This window comes from Apostichopus japonicus, chromosome 13, assembly GCF_037975245.1.
Source record: "Apostichopus japonicus isolate 1M-3 chromosome 13, ASM3797524v1, whole genome shotgun sequence".
Taxonomy (NCBI): Eukaryota; Metazoa; Echinodermata; class Holothuroidea; order Aspidochirotida; family Stichopodidae; genus Apostichopus; species Apostichopus japonicus.
In genome coordinates, this window is record NC_092573.1 from 16,349,006 (window position 1) to 16,367,493 (window position 18,488).

General features: G+C 38.7%; 1 long non-coding RNA gene across 1 annotated transcript in view; it reads left to right on the top strand.

The window, feature by feature from the left end:
* The window catches only part of LOC139979214 (uncharacterized), a 97,892-nt gene that overhangs the window by 16,294 nt on the left and 63,110 nt on the right, over window positions 1-18,488 (top strand). The window lies entirely within an intron of this gene.

An 18,488-nucleotide genomic window follows, 5' to 3' on the forward strand; every position in this document is an offset into this window, starting at 1 on the left:
AATATTGTGAATTTATGTCTTAATAATGTTTTCATATCATTCCACTAGTTGAGTGGGAATGAGGGGTGGAGGTGATTGGAAATCGCTATTGAGAAAATACGCTGTTGCATATGCTACATTCATACAATTTGATATATCTCAGAGAAAATAGGGTTGTACACTGTTAAGGTTTTCTCCTATTCTTTGAGAAAGATTTTTTTACCATTTCCAACAGCACAGATTAAGGTGCATTAAATGATAGGTAATTTAATTTTTGTTTTCAACTTTTAGGGTCCCATTATGTATGTGAGAATTTAATGAACATCTACCATTAATTTTTGACCATCTTATTTCCACCATTTCAAGGTTTCCATGTCATCCCAAATTGGTAAACTGCTTAGACTCAAATACATCAGTGTAGAAAATTACCTTGTACAACTTTTACAGGCTCCACCAATATATGGAACCATCATGTGGAGCAGAAAGGGGGAGGGGAGGGGTAGCAACTGGGAAAGCAGGTTAGAGCTCTCATTAAGATCAAATATTTGAAAGCATAGGATTTTATGTGAATTCGTCCTTGTTGAATGGGATGGATGGTCGGTGGGGGGGGGGGATCCAAGTGACTTGGCTGCCCTCTTGGACATAATTTGCTTTGAACCCTGCTACATAAAGTATGATATGTCTTGAAAATTACAGATTGTACACTATGTAGCTCATTGCATGGGGCAGTTGGTGTCAGTTAGTATGGAATCAGGTACCGTATACAGGGTTAGACCTCTATAATGCCCTAATATTGTGATATTATGTCTAAATAATGTTTTCATATCATTCCACTAGTTGAGTGGGAATGAGGGGTGGTTATGATTGGAAAGCGCCATTAAAAAAAAATATGCTGTTGCATATGCTACATTCATACAATTTGATATATCTCAGAGAAAATAAGGTTGTACACTGTTTTGGTTTTCTCATATTGTTCCAGAAAGATTTTTTTTACCATTTCCAACAGCATAGATTAAGGTGATGTATATTAAATGTAATGTAGAATGTTTTTTTTTTTTCAACTATTAGGGTCCCCATAATGTGTGTGAGAATTTAATGAAGTCTAATATTAATTTTTGACCATCTTATTTCCACCGTTTCAAAGTTTCGATGTCATTCCAAATTGGTAAACTGCTTAGACTCAAATACATCAGTGTAGAAAATTACCTTGTACAACTTTTACAGGCTCCACCCATATGTGGATCCATCATGTGGTGCAGTTAGGGGTGCGGGGGGCGGGGGTTGCTGTAGAGGGCAACTGGGAATGCAGGTACATAGGTTTGAGATCTCATTAATATCAAATATTTGAAAGCATAGGATTTTATGTGTATTCATCCTTGTTGAATGGGATGGAGGGTGGGGAGGGGGTGGGTCCAAGGGGCTTGGCAGGAGATTATTTGCTTTTATCCCTGCTAAATAAAGTTTGATATGTCTTGAAAATTACAGATTGTTCACTATCTAGCTCATTGCACGGAGCAATTGGTGTGGGTTACTATGGAATCAGGTACCGTATACAGGGTTAGACCTCCATGATGCCCTAATATTGTGATATTATGTCTAAATAATGTTTTCATATCATTCCACTAGTTGAGTGGGAATGAGGGGTGGAGGTGATTGGAAAGCGCTATTGAGAAAATACGCTGTTGCATATGCTACATTCATACAATTTGATATATCTCAGAGAAAATAGGGTTGTACACTGTTACTGCAACTGGGAAAGCAGGTTTGAGCTCTCATTAGGATCAAATATTTGAAAGCATAGGATTTTATGTGAATTCATCCTTGTTGAATGGGATGGAGGGTCAGTGGGGGGGGGGGGTGGATCCAAGTGACTTGGCTGCCCTCTTGGACATAATTTGCTTTTGTCCCTGCTATATAAAGTTTGATATGTCTTGAAAATTACAGATTGTACACTATCACACTATCTAGCTCAGTGCATGGGGCAGTTGGTGTCGGTTACTATGGAATCAGGTACCGTATACAGGGTTAGACCTACATAATGCCCTAATATTGTGAATTTATGTCTTAATAATGTTTTCATATCATTCCACTAGTTGAGTGGGAATGAGGGGTGGAGGTGATTGGAAAGCGCTATTGAGAAAATACGCTGTTGCATATGCTACATTCATACAATTTGATATATCTCAGAGAAAATAGGGTTGTACACTGTTACGGTTTTCTCCTATTGTTTGAGGAAGATTTTTTTTACCATTTCCAACAGCACAGATTAAGGTGTATAAAATGATAGGTAATTTAATTTTTGTTTTCAACTTTTAGGGTCCCATTATGTATGTGAGAATTTAATGAACATCGCTACCATTAATTTTTGACCATCTTATTTCCACCATTTCAAGGTTTCCATGCCATCCCAAATTGGGAAACTGCTTAGACTCAAATACATCAGTGTAGAAAATTACCTTGTACAACTTTTACAGGCTCCACCAATATGTGGAACCATCATGTGGAGCAGAAAGGGGGAGGGGGGGGGTAGCAACTGGGAAAGCAGGTTAGAGCTCTCATTAGGATTGAAAGCATAGGATTTTATGCGAATTCGTCCTTGTTGAATGGGATGGAGTGTCGGTGGGTGGGGGGGGGGGATCAAAGTGACTTGGCTGCCCTCTTGGACATAATTTGCTTTTATCCCTGCTACATAAAGTTTGATATGTCTTGAAAATTACAGATTGTTCACTATCTAGCTCATTGCACGGAGCAATTGGTGTGGGTTACTATGGAATCAGGTACCGTATACAGGGTTAGACCTCCATGATGCCCTAATATTGTGATATTATGTCTAAATAATGTTTTCATATCATTCCACTAGTTGAGTGGGAATGAGGGGTGGAGATGATTGGAAATCGCTATTGAGAAAATACGCTGTTGCATATGCTACATTCATACAATTTGATATATCTCAGAGAAAATAGGGTTGTACACTGTTACTGCATCTGGGAAAGCAGATTTGAGCTCTCATTAGGATCAAATATTTGAAAGCATATAGGACTTAATGTGAATTCATCCTTGTTGAATGGGATGGAGGGTCAGTGGGGGGGGGGGTGGATCCAAGTGAATTGGCTGCCCTCTTGGACATAATTTGCTTTTGTCCCTGCTATATAAAGTTTGATATGTCTTGAAAATTACAGATTGTACACTATCACACTATCTAGCTCAGTGCATGGGGCAGTTGGTGTCGGTTACTATGGAATCAGGTACCGTATACAGGGTTAGACCTACATAATGCCCTAATATTGTGAATTTATGTCTTAATAATGTTTTCATATCATTCCACTAGTTGAGTGGGAATGAGGGGTGGAGATGATTGGAAATCGCTATTGAGAAAATACGCTGTTGCATATGCTACATTCATACAATTTGATATATCTCAGAGAAAATAGGGTTGTACACTGTTAAGGTTTTCTCCTATTCTTTGAGAAAGATTTTTTTACCATTTCCAACAGCACAGATTAAGGTGCATTAAATGATAGGTAATTTTATTTTTGTTTTCAACTTTTAGGGTCCCATTATGTATGTGAGAATTTAATGAACATCTACCATTAATTTTTGACCATCTTATTTCCACCATTTCAAGGTTTCCATGTCATCCCAAATTGGTAAACTGCTTAGACTCAAATATATCAGTGTAGAAAATTACCTTGTACAACTTTTACAGGCTCCACCAATATGTGGAACCATCATGTGGAGCAGAAAGGGGGAGGGGGGGGGGGGTAGCAACTGGGAAAGCAGGTTAGAGCTCTCATTAGGATTGAAAGCATAGGATTTTATGCGAATTCGTCCTTGTTGAATGGGATGGAGTGTCGGTGGGTGGGGGGGGGGGATCAAAGTGACTTGGCTGCCCTCTTGGACATAATTTGCTTTTATCCCTGCTACATAAAGTTTGATATGTCTTGAAAATGACAGATTGTACACTATCTCACTACCTAGCTCATTGCATGGGGCAGTTGGTGTCGGTTACTATGGAATCAGGTACCGTATACAGGGTTAGACCTACATAATGCCCTAATATTGTGAATTTATGTCTTAATAATGTTTTCATATCATTCCACTAGTTGAGTGGGAATGAGGGGTGGAGATGATTGGAAATCGCTATTGAGAAAATACGCTGTTGCATATGCTACATTCATACAATTTGATATATCTCAGAGAAAATAGGGTTGTACACTGTTACTGCATCTGGGAAAGCAGATTTGAGCTCTCATTAGGATCAAATATTTGAAAGCATATAGGACTTAATGTGAAATCATCCTTGTTGAATGGGATGGAGGGTCAGTGGGGGGGGGGGGGATCCAAGTGACTTGGCTGCCCTCTTGGACATAATTTGCTTTTATCCCTGCTACATAAAGTTTGATATGTCTTGAAAATGACAGATTGTACACTATCTCACTACCTAGCTCATTGCATGGGGCAGTTGGTGTCGGTTACTATGGAATCAGGTACCGTATACAGGGTTAGACCTCCATAATGCCCTAATATTGTGATATTATGTCTAAATAATGTTTTCATATCATTCCACTAGTTGAGTGGGAATGAGGGGTGGAGATGATTGGAAATCGCTATTGAGAAAATACGCTTATGCTACATTCATACAATTTGATATATCTCAGAGAAAATAGGGTTGTACACTGTTACGGTTTTCTCCTATTGTTTGAGGAAGATTTTTTTTACCATTTCCAACAGCACAGATTAAGGTGTATAAAATGATAGGTAATTTTATTTTTGTTTTCAACTTTTAGGGTCCCATTATGTATGTGAGAATTTAATGAACATCTACCATTAATTTTTGACCATCTTATTTCCACCATTTCAAGGTTTCCATGTCATCCCAAATTGGTAAACTGCTTAGACTCAAATACATCAGTGTAGAAAATTACCTTGTACAACTTTTACAGGCTCCACAAATATATGGAACTATCATGTGGAGCAGAAAGGGGGAGGGGAGGGGTAGCAACTGGGAAAGCAGGTTAGAGCTCTCATTAAGATCAAATATTTGAAAGCATAGGATTTTATGTGAATTCGTCCTTGTTGAATGGGATGGTGGGTCGGTGGGGGGGGGGGGATCCAAGTGACTTGGCTGCCCTCTTGGACATAATTTGCTTTTATCCCTGCTACATAAAGTCTGATATGTCTTGAAAATTACAGATTGTACACTATCTAGCTCATTGCATGGGGCAGTTGGTGTCAGTTAGTATGGAATCAGGTACCATATACAGGGTTAGACCTCCATAATGCCCTAATATTGTGATATGTCTAAATAATGTTTTCAGATCATTGCACTAGTTGAGTGGGAATGAGGGGTGGTTACGATTGGAAAGCTCCATTAAGAAAATATGCTGTTGCATATGCTACATTCATACAATTTGATATATCTCAGAGAAAATAAGGTTGTACACTGTTTTGGTTTTCTCATATTGTTCCAGAAAGATTTTTTTTACCATTTCCAACAGCATAGATTAAGGTGATGTATATTAAATGTAATGTAGAATGTTTTTTTTTTCAACTATTAGGGTCCCCATAATGTGTATGAGAATTTAATGAAGTCTAATATTAATTTTTGACCATCTTATTTCCACCGTTTCAAAGTTTCGATGTCATTCCAAATTGGTGAACTGCTTAGACTCAAATACATCAGTGTAGAAAATTACCTTGTACAACTTTTACAGGCTCCACCCATATGTGGATCCATCATGTGGTGCAGTTACGGGTGCGGGGGGGGGGGCGGGGGTTGCTGTAGAGGGCAACTGGGAATGCAGGTACATAGGTTTGAGATCTCATTAATATCAAATATTTGAAAGCATAGGATTTTATGTGTATTCATCCTTGTTGAATGGGATGGAGGGTGGGGAGGGGGTGGGTCCAAGGGGCTTGGCAGGAGATTATTTGCTTTTATCCCTGCTAAGTAAAGTGTGATATGTCTTGAAAATTACAGATTGTTCACTATCTAGCTCATTGCACGGAGCAATTGGTGTGGGTTACTATGGAATCAGGTACCGTATACAGGGTTAGACCTCCATGATGCCCTAATATTGTGATATTATGTCTAAATAATGTTTTCATATCATTGCACTAGTTGAGTGGGAATGAGGGGTGGTTACGATTGGAAAGCTCCATTAAGAAAATATGCTGTTGCATATGCTACATTCATACAATTTGATATATCTCAGAGAAAATAAGGTTGTACACTGTTTTGGTTTTCTCATATTGTTCCAGAAAGATTTTTTTTACCATTTCCAACAGCATAGATTAAGGTGATGTATATTAAATGTAATGTAGAATGTTTTTTTTTTTCAACTATTAGGGTCCCCATAATGTGTATGAGAATTTAATGAAGTCTAATATTAATTTTTGACCATCTTATTTCCACCGTTTCAAAGTTTCGATGTCATTCCAAATTGGTAAACTGCTTAGACTCAAATACATCAGTGTAGAAAATTTAACCTTGTACAACTTTTACAGGCTCCACCCATATGTGGAACCATCATGTGGAGCAGAAAGGGGGAGGGGGGGGTAGCAACTGGGAAAGCAGGTTAGAGCTCTCATTAGGATTGAAAGCATAGGATTTTATGCGAATTCGTCCTTGTTGAATGGGATGGAGTGTCGGTGGGTGGGGGGGGGGGGATCAAAGTGACTTGGCTGCCCTCTTGGACATAATTTGCTTTTATCCCTGCTACATAAAGTTTGATATGTCTTGAAAATGACAGATTGTACACTATCTCACTACCTAGCTCATTGCATGGGGCAGTTGGTGTCGGTTACTATGGAATCAGGTACCGTATACAGGGTTAGACCTACATAATGCCCTAATATTGTGAATTTATGTCTTAATAATGTTTTCATATCATTCCACTAGTTGAGTGGGAATGAGGGGTGGAGATGATTGGAAATCGCTATTGAGAAAATACGCTGTTGCATATGCTACATTCATACAATTTGATATATCTCAGAGAAAATAGGGTTGTACACTGTTACTGCATCTGGGAAAGCAGATTTGAGCTCTCATTAGGATCAAATATTTGAAAGCATATAGGACTTAATGTGAAATCATCCTTGTTGAATGGGATGGAGGGTCAGTGGGGGGGGGGGGGGGATCCAAGTGACTTGGCTGCCCTCTTGGACATAATTTGCTTTTATCCCTGCTACATAAAGTTTGATATGTCTTGAAAATGACAGATTGTACACTATCTCACTACCTAGCTCATTGCATGGGGCAGTTGGTGTCGGTTACTATGGAATCAGGTACCGTATACAGGGTTAGACCTCCATAATGCCCTAATATTGTGATATTATGTCTAAATAATGTTTTCATATCATTCCACTAGTTGAGTGGGAATGAGGGGTGGAGATGATTGGAAATCGCTATTGAGAAAATACGCTTATGCTACATTCATACAATTTGATATATCTCAGAGAAAATAGGGTTGTACACTGTTACGGTTTTCTCCTATTGTTTGAGGAAGATTTTTTTTACCATTTCCAACAGCACAGATTAAGGTGTATAAAATGATAGGTAATTTTATTTTTGTTTTCAACTTTTAGGGTCCCATTATGTATGTGAGAATTTAATGAACATCTACCATTAATTTTTGACCATCTTATTTCCACCATTTCAAGGTTTCCATGTCATCCCAAATTGGTAAACTGCTTAGACTCAAATACATCAGTGTAGAAAATTACCTTGTACAACTTTTACAGGCTCCACAAATATATGGAACTATCATGTGGAGCAGAAAGGGGGAGGGGAGGGGTAGCAACTGGGAAAGCAGGTTAGAGCTCTCATTAAGATCAAATATTTGAAAGCATAGGATTTCATGTGAATTCGTCCTTGTTGAATGGGATGGAGGGTCGGTGGGGGGGGGGGGATCCAAGTGACTTGGCTGCCCTCTTGGACATAATTTGCTTTTATCCCTGCTACATAAAGTTTGATATGTCTTGAAAATTACAGATTGTACACTATCTAGCTCATTGCATGGGGCAGTTGGTGTCAGTTAGTATGGAATCAGGTACCATATACAGGGTTAGACCTCCATAATGCCCTAATATTGTGATATGTCTAAATAATGTTTTCATATCATTGCACTAGTTGAGTGGGAATGAGGGGTGGTTACGATTGGAAAGCTCCATTAAGAAAATATGCTGTTGCATATGCTACATTCATACAATTTGATATATCTCAGAGAAAATAAGGTTGTACACTGTTTTGGTTTTCTCATATTGTTCCAGAAAGATTTTTTTTACCATTTCCAACAGCATAGATTAAGGTGATGTATATTAAATGTAATGTAGAATGTTTTTTTTTTTCAACTATTAGGGTCCCCATAATGTGTATGAGAATTTAATGAAGTCTAATATTAATTTTTGACCATCTTATTTCCACCGTTTCAAAGTTTCGATGTCATTCCAAATTGGTAAACTGCTTAGACTCAAATACATCAGTGTAGAAAATTACCTTGTACAACTTTTACAGGCTCCACCCATATGTGGATCCATCATGTGGTGCAGTTAGGGGTGCGGGGGGCGGGGGTTGCTGTAGAGGGCAACTGGGAATGCAGGTACATAGGTTTGAGATCTCATTAATATCAAATATTTGAAAGCATAGGATTTTATGTGTATTCATCCTTGTTGAATGGGATGGAGGGTGGGGAGGGGGTGGGTCCAAGGGGCTTGGCAGGAGATTATTTGCTTTTATCCCTGCTAAATAAAGTTTGATATGTCTTGAAAATTACAGATTGTTCACTATCTAGCTCATTGCACGGAGCAATTGGTGTGGGTTACTATGGAATCAGGTACCGTATACAGGGTTAGACCTCCATGATGCCCTAATATTGTGATATTATGTCTAAATAATGTTTTCATATCATTCCACTAGTTGAGTGGGAATGAGGGGTGGAGGTGATTGGAAAGCGCTATTGAGAAAATACGCTGTTGCATATGCTACATTCATACAATTTGATATATCTCAGAGAAAATAGGGTTGTACACTGTTACTGCAACTGGGAAAGCAGGTTTGAGCTCTCATTAGGATCAAATATTTGAAAGCATAGGATTTTATGTGAATTCATCCTTGTTGAATGGGATGGAGGGTCAGTGGGGGGGTTGGATCCAAGTGACTTGGCTGCCCTCTTGGACATAATTTGCTTTTGTCCCTGCTATATAAAGTTTGATATGTCTTGAAAATTACAGATTGTACACTATCACACTATCTAGCTCAGTGCATGGGGCAGTTGGTGTCGGTTACTATGGAATCAGGTACCGTATACAGGGTTAGACCTACATAATGCCCTAATATTGTGAATTTATGTCTTAATAATGTTTTCATATCATTCCACTAGTTGAGTGGGAATGAGGGGTGGAGGTGATTGGAAAGCGCTATTGAGAAAATACGCTGTTGCATATGCTACATTCATACAATTTGATATATCTCAGAGAAAATAGGGTTGTACACTGTTACGGTTTTCTCCTATTGTTTGAGGAAGATTTTTTTTACCATTTCCAACAGCACAGATTAAGGTGTATAAAATGATAGGTAATTTAATTTTTGTTTTCAACTTTTAGGGTCCCATTATGTATGTGAGAATTTAATGAACATCGCTACCATTAATTTTTGACCATCTTATTTCCACCATTTCAAGGTTTCCATGCCATCCCAAATTGGGAAACTGCTTAGACTCAAATACATCAGTGTAGAAAATTACCTTGTACAACTTTTACAGGCTCCACCAATATGTGGAACCATCATGTGGAGCAGAAAGGGGGAGGGGGGGGGGGTAGCAACTGGGAAAGCAGGTTAGAGCTCTCATTAGGATTGAAAGCATAGGATTTTATGCGAATTCGTCCTTGTTGAATGGGATGGAGTGTCGGTGGGTGGGGGGGGGGGGATCAAAGTGACTTGGCTGCCCTCTTGGACATAATTTGCTTTTATCCCTGCTACATAAAGTTTGATATGTCTTGAAAATTACAGATTGTTCACTATCTAGCTCATTGCACGGAGCAATTGGTGTGGGTTACTATGGAATCAGGTACCGTATACAGGGTTAGACCTCCATGATGCCCTAATATTGTGATATTATGTCTAAATAATGTTTTCATATCATTCCACTAGTTGAGTGGGAATGAGGGGTGGAGATGATTGGAAATCGCTATTGAGAAAATACGCTGTTGCATATGCTACATTCATACAATTTGATATATCTCAGAGAAAATAGGGTTGTACACTGTTACTGCATCTGGGAAAGCAGATTTGAGCTCTCATTAGGATCAAATATTTGAAAGCATATAGGACTTAAAAGGATTGTCTGGTGGCCCAAAGAAGTTACCTTAAAAAATAGTAAATAATTTTCCAAACATGTTGTCAAAGTATGAGAACGCTAATGTTGCGTTTGACAGAGAAACGATTTTTTAATCGTTATGGATAGACATTTCAAATATGATTTGAACAGTACAATACGTGACGTCAGCTCTGCCATAGCAGATTGCGTCATAACCCACCCTCCGCACAGTAACTATACGGTAATCACAACAAAAACAGCGTGTGTATACAGATAAATTTCTTCCTTAATTTCCGGTGAAATTTCTTAAAAATTAGATATGTTTTCAAAAACTCCTTAAGCCACCATGTACTTGAGCGGTGGTTCCGTGGTCTTTGTGTAACACAAGGTAAATTTTAACAGCAGACTCTGAGTTGTTCAGGCTATACATCGCGCTATCCAGCTCCAACGCGAAAAATCTTCGCATGTAGGCTGTACTCAAACGTTGACAATCGGACAGTTCTGCGAAGCCTAAGCTTTTCAGCGCTATATTCTGCTCTGACAACGATTCGATCAATTTCTTCAATAATTTCCGGTGAAATTTCTTATAAATTAGATATGATTTAAAAAAACTCCTTCAGCCGCAATATATTTAGTAGATCGGTGGTTTCGTGGTCTTTGTGTAACACAAGATAAGTTTTAACAGCAGGCTCTTCGTTGTTTATACATCGCGGTATCCAGCTTCAGCGCGAAGAATGTTCGCGTGTATAGGGTACTCTAACGTTTACAATCGGACAGTTCTGCGATGACATCGATCCCGCCAAGTTTCATCTTTCGGTTTAACGAATACTTTATAAGTTTCCTTTTACTGTTAATTTGATCCGTGAATTTTATTTCTGCGAGTTCGAAGAACAGTTAATGAACTGTGGCTTGAGTGTGAGTGTACTATGTGTAACGCTATACAAGTACACCAACTGAGCATCGTAGTATATACGTTCGCGAGTATGTACGTTATATATATGAGGCAATTCAATGTGCTTACACGTGAGTTAATTTGCTGCGGAATTGGGAGTGCTAACTTCAAGTCGCCTGTTTTGCCTATCTGCAAGCACTACGTCAAACACCATATTGAAGCGTTCGAACAAACGGTACTTTTGGTGAGAAACTGGTGAATTTGAAAACCAGATTTCTACAAGAAGAAAATGTCGAATGGGGACAATTTTTACATGGTTAGAAAGAGAAAAATAATAACTACAAGGACAATGTATCAAAATCTTCCACCAGACAATTCCTTTAATGTGAATTCATCCTTGTTGAATGGGATGGAGGGTCAGTGGGGGGGGGGGGTGGATCCAAGTGAATTGGCTGCCCTCTTGGACATAATTTGCTTTTGTCCCTGCTATATAAAGTTTGATATGTCTTGAAAATTACAGATTGTACACTATCACACTATCTAGCTCAGTGCATGGGGCAGTTGGTGTCGGTTACTATGGAATCAGGTACCGTATACAGGGTTAGACCTACATAATGCCCTAATATTGTGAATTTATGTCTTAATAATGTTTTCATATCATTCCACTAGTTGAGTGGGAATGAGGGGTGGAGATGATTGGAAATCGCTATTGAGAAAATACGCTGTTGCATATGCTACATTCATACAATTTGATATATCTCAGAGAAAATAGGGTTGTACACTGTTAAGGTTTTCTCCTATTCTTTGAGAAAGATTTTTTTACCATTTCCAACAGCACAGATTAAGGTGCATTAAATGATAGGTAATTTTATTTTTGTTTTCAACTTTTAGGGTCCCATTATGTATGTGAGAATTTAATGAACATCTACCATTAATTTTTGACCATCTTATTTCCACCATTTCAAGGTTTCCATGTCATCCCAAATTGGTAAACTGCTTAGACTCAAATACATCAGTGTAGAAAATTACCTTGTACAACTTTTACAGGCTCCACCAATATGTGGAACCATCATGTGGAGCAGAAAGGGGGAGGGGGGGGGGTAGCAACTGGGAAAGCAGGTTAGAGCTCTCATTAGGATTGAAAGCATAGGATTTTATGCGAATTCGTCCTTGTTGAATGGGATGGAGTGTCGGTGGGTGGGGGGGGGGATCAAAGTGACTTGGCTGCCCTCTTGGACATAATTTGCTTTTATCCCTGCTACATAAAGTTTGATATGTCTTGAAAATGACAGATTGTACACTATCTCACTACCTAGCTCATTGCATGGGGCAGTTGGTGTCGGTTACTATGGAATCAGGTACCGTATACAGGGTTAGACCTACATAATGCCCTAATATTGTGAATTTATGTCTTAATAATGTTTTCATATCATTCCACTAGTTGAGTGGGAATGAGGGGTGGAGATGATTGGAAATCGCTATTGAGAAAATACGCTGTTGCATATGCTACATTCATACAATTTGATATATTTCAGAGAAAATAGGGTTGTACACTGTTACTGCATCTGGGAAAGCAGATTTGAGCTCTCATTAGGATCAAATATTTGAAAGCATATAGGACTTAATGTGAAATCATCCTTGTTGAATGGGATGGAGGGTCAGTGGGGGGGGGGGATCCAAGTGACTTGGCTGCCCTCTTGGACATAATTTGCTTTTATCCCTGCTACATAAAGTTTGATATGTCTTGAAAATGACAGATTGTACACTATCTCACTACCTAGCTCATTGCATGGGGCAGTTGGTGTCGGTTACTATGGAATCAGGTACCGTATACAGGGTTAGACCTCCATAATGCCCTAATATTGTGATATTATGTCTAAATAATGTTTTCATATCATTCCACTAGTTGAGTGGGAATGAGGGGTGGAGATGATTGGAAATCGCTATTGAGAAAATACGCTTATGCTACATTCATACAATTTGATATATCTCAGAGAAAATAGGGTTGTACACTGTTACGGTTTTCTCCTATTGTTTGAGGAAGATTTTTTTTACCATTTCCAACAGCACAGATTAAGGTGTATAAAATGATAGGTAATTTTATTTTTGTTTTCAACTTTTAGGGTCCCATTATGTATGTGAGAATTTAATGAACATCTACCATTAATTTTTGACCATCTTATTTCCACCATTTCAAGGTTTCCATGTCATCCCAAATTGGTAAACTGCTTAGACTCAAATACATCAGTGTAGAAAATTACCTTGTACAACTTTTACAGGCTCCACAAATATATGGAACTATCATGTGGAGCAGAAAGGGGGAGGGGAGGGGTAGCAACTGGGAAAGCAGGTTAGAGCTCTCATTAAGATCAAATATTTGAAAGCATAGGATTTCATGTGAATTCGTCCTTGTTGAATGGGATGGAGGGTCGGTGGGGGGGGGGGGATCCAAGTGACTTGGCTGCCCTCTTGGACATAATTTGCTTTTATCCCTGCTACATAAAGTTTGATATGTCTTGAAAATTACAGATTGTACACTATCTAGCTCATTGCATGGGGCAGTTGGTGTCAGTTAGTATGGAATCAGGTACCATATACAGGGTTAGACCTCCATAATGCCCTAATATTGTGATATGTCTAAATAATGTTTTCATATCATTCCACTAGTTGAGTGGGAATGAGGGGTGGTTACGATAGGAAAGCGCCATTAAGAAAATACGCTGTTGCATATGCTACATTCATACAATTTGATATATCTCAGAGAAAATAGGGTTGTACACTGTTTTGGTTTTCTCATATTGTTCCAGAAAGATTTTTTTTACCATTTCCAACAGCATAAATTTAGGTGATGTATATTAAATGTAATGTAGAATGTTTTTTTTTCAACTATTAGGGTCCCCATAATGTGTGTGAGAATTTAATGAAGTCTAATATTAATTTTTGACCATCTTATTTTCACCGTTTCAAAGTTTCGATGTCATTCCAAATTGGTAAACTGCTTAGACTCAAATACATCAGTGTAGAAAATTACCTTGTACAACTTTTACAGGCTCCACCCATATGTGGATCCATCATGTGGTGCAGTTAGGGGTGCGGGGGGCGGGGGTTGCTGTAGAGGGCAACTGGGAATGCAGGTACATAGGTTTGAGATCTCATTAATATCAAATATTTGAAAGCATAGGATTTTATGTGTATTCATCCTTGTTGAATGGGATGGAGGGTGGGGAGGGGGTGGGTCCAAGGGGCTTGGCAGGAGATTATTTGCTTTTATCCCTGCTAAATAAAGTTTGATATGTCTTGAAAATTACAGATTGTTCACTATCTAGCTCATTGCACGGAGCAATTGGTGTGGGTTACTATGGAATCAGGTACCGTATACAGGGTTAGACCTCCATGATGCCCTAATATTGTGATATTATGTCTAAATAATGTTTTCATATCATTCCACTAGTTGAGTGGGAATGAGGGGTGGAGGTGATTGGAAAGCGCTATTGAGAAAATATGCTGTTGCATATGCTACATTCATACAATTTGATATATCTCAGAGAAAATAGGGTTGTACACTGTTACTGCAACTGGGAAAGCAGGTTTGAGCTCTCATTAGGATCAAATATTTGAAAGCATAGGATTTTATGTGAATTCATCCTTGTTGAATGGGATGGAGGGTCAGTGGGGGGGGGGGGTGGATCCAAGTGACTTGGCTGCCCTCTTGGACATAATTTGCTTTTGTCCCTGCTATATAAAGTTTGATATGTCTTGAAAATTACAGATTGTACACTATCACACTATCTAGCTCAGTGCATGGGGCAGTTGGTGTCGGTTACTATGGAATCAGGTACCGTATACAGGGTTAGACCTACATAATGCCCTAATATTGTGAATTTATGTCTTAATAATGTTTTCATATCATTCCACTAGTTGAGTGGGAATGAGGGGTGGAGGTGATTGGAAAGCGCTATTGAGAAAATACGCTGTTGCATATGCTACATTCATACAATTTGATATATCTCAGAGAAAATAGGGTTGTACACTGTTACGGTTTTCTCCTATTGTTTGAGGAAGATTTTTTTTACCATTTCCAACAGCACAGATTAAGGTGTATAAAATGATAGGTAATTTTATTTTTGTTTTCAACTTTTAGGGTCCCATTATGTATGTGAGAATTTAGTGAACATCGCTACCATTAATTTTTGACCATCTTATTTCCACCATTTCAAGGTTTCCATGCCATCCCAAATTGGGAAACTGCTTAGACTCAAATACATCAGTGTAGAAAATTACCTTGTACAACTTTTACAGGCTCCACCAATATGTGGAACCATCATGTGGAGCAGAAAGGGGGAGGGGGGGGGGGGGTAGCAACTGGGAAAGCAGGTTAGAGCTCTCATTAGGATTGAAAGCATAGGATTTTATGCGAATTCGTCCTTGTTGAATGGGATGGAGTGTCGGTGGGTGGGGGGGGGGGATCAAAGTGACTTGGCTGCCCTCTTGGACATAATTTGCTTTTATCCCTGCTACATAAAGTTTGATATGTCTTGAAAATGACAGATTGTACACTATCTCACTACCTAGCTCATTGCATGGGGCAGTTGGTGTCGGTTACTATGGAATCAGGTACCGTATACATGGTTAGACCTACATAATGCCCTAATATTGTGAATTTATGTCTTAATAATGTTTTCATATCATTCCACTAGTTGAGTGGGAATGAGGGGTGGAGATGATTGGAAATCGCTATTGAGAAAATACGCTGTTGCATATGCTACATTCATACAATTTGATATATCTCAGAGAAAATAGGGTTGTACACTGTTACTGCATCTGGGAAAGCAGATTTGAGCTCTCATTAGGATCAAATATTTGAAAGCATATAGGACTTAATGTGAAATCATCCTTGTTGAATGGGATGGAGGGTCAGTGGGGGGGGGGGGATCCAAGTGACTTGGCTGCCCTCTTGGACATAATTTGCTTTTATCCCTGCTACATAAAGTTTGATATGTCTTGAAAATGACAGATTGTACACTATCTCACTACCTAGCTCATTGCATGGGGCAGTTGGTGTCGGTTACTATGGAATCAGGTACCGTATACAGGGTTAGACCTCCATAATGCCCTAATATTGTGATATTATGTCTAAATAATGTTTTCATATCATTCCACTAGTTGAGTGGGAATGAGGGGTGGAGATGATTGGAAATCGCTATTGAGAAAATACGCTTATGCTACATTCATACAATTTGATATATCTCAGAGAAAATAGGGTTGTACACTGTTACGGTTTTCTCCTATTGTTTGAGGAAGATTTTTTTTACCATTTCCAACAGCACAGATTAAGGTGTATAAAATGATAGGTAATTTTATTTTTGTTTTCAACTTTTAGGGTCCCATTATGTATGTGAGAATTTAATGAACATCTACCATTAATTTTTGACCATCTTATTTCCACCATTTCAAGGTTTCCATGTCATCCCAAATTGGTAAACTGCTTAGACTCAAATACATCAGTGTAGAAAATTACCTTGTACAACTTTTACAGGCTCCACAAATATATGGAACTATCATGTGGAGCAGAAAGGGGGAGGGGAGGGGTAGCAACTGGGAAAGCAGGTTAGAGCTCTCATTAAGATCAAATATTTGAAAGCATAGGATTTTATGTGAATTCGTCCTTGTTGAATGGGATGGTGGGTCGGTGGGGGGGGGGGGATCCAAGTGACTTGGCTGCCCTCTTGGACATAATTTGCTTTTATCCCTGCTACATAAAGTCTGATATGTCTTGAAAATTACAGATTGTACACTATCTAGCTCATTGCATGGGGCAGTTGGTGTCAGTTAGTATGGAATCAGGTACCATATACAGGGTTAGACCTCCATAATGCCCTAATATTGTGATATGTCTAAATAATGTTTTCAGATCATTGCACTAGTTGAGTGGGAATGAGGGGTGGTTACGATTGGAAAGCTCCATTAAGAAAATATGCTGTTGCATATGCTACATTCATACAATTTGATATATCTCAGAGAAAATAAGGTTGTACACTGTTTTGGTTTTCTCATATTGTTCCAGAAAGATTTTTTTTACCATTTCCAACAGCATAGATTAAGGTGATGTATATTAAATGTAATGTAGAATGTTTTTTTTTTCAACTATTAGGGTCCCCATAATGTGTATGAGAATTTAATGAAGTCTAATATTAATTTTTGACCATCTTATTTCCACCGTTTCAAAGTTTCGATGTCATTCCAAATTGGTGAACTGCTTAGACTCAAATACATCAGTGTAGAAAATTACCTTGTACAACTTTTACAGGCTCCACCCATATGTGGATCCATCATGTGGTGCAGTTACGGGTGCGGGGGGGTGGGCGGGGGTTGCTGTAGAGGGCAACTGGGAATGCAGGTACATAGGTTTGAGATCTCATTAATATCAAATATTTGAAAGCATAGGATTTTATGTGTATTCATCCTTGTTGAATGGGATGGAGGGTGGGGAGGGGGTGGGTCCAAGGGGCTTGGCAGGAGATTATTTGCTTTTATCCCTGCTAAGTAAAGTGTGATATGTCTTGAAAATTACAGATTGTTCACTATCTAGCTCATTGCACGGAGCAATTGGTGTGGGTTACTATGGAATCAGGTACCGTATACAGGGTTAGACCTCCATGATGCCCTAATATTGTGATATTATGTCTAAATAATGTTGTCATATCATTCCACTAGTTGAGTGGGAATGAGGGGTGGAGGTGATTGGAAAGCGCTGTAAAGAAAATACGCTGTTGCATATGGTACATTCATACAATTTGATATATCTCAGAGAAAATAGGGTTGTACACTGTTACTGCAACTGGGAAAGCAGTTTTGAGCTCTCTTTAGGATCAAATATTTGAAAACATAGGATTTTATGTGAATTCATCCTTGATGAATGGGATGGAGGGTCATTGGGAGGGGGGGGGGTGGATCCAAGTGACTTGGCTGCCCTCTTGGACATAATTTGCTTTTATCCCTGCTACTTAAAGTTTGATATGTCTTGAAAATTACAGATTGTACACTACCTAGCTCATTGCATGGGGCAGTTGGTGTCGGTTACTATGGAATCAGGTACCATATACAGGGTTAGACCTCCATAATGCCCTAATATTGTGATATTATGTCTAAATAATGTTTTCATATCATTCCACTAGTTGAGTGGGAATGAGGGGTGGTTACGATAGGAAAGCGCCATTAAGAAAATACGCTGTTGCATATGCTACATTCATACAATTTGATATATCTCAGAGAAAATAGGGTTGTACACTGTTTTGGTTTTC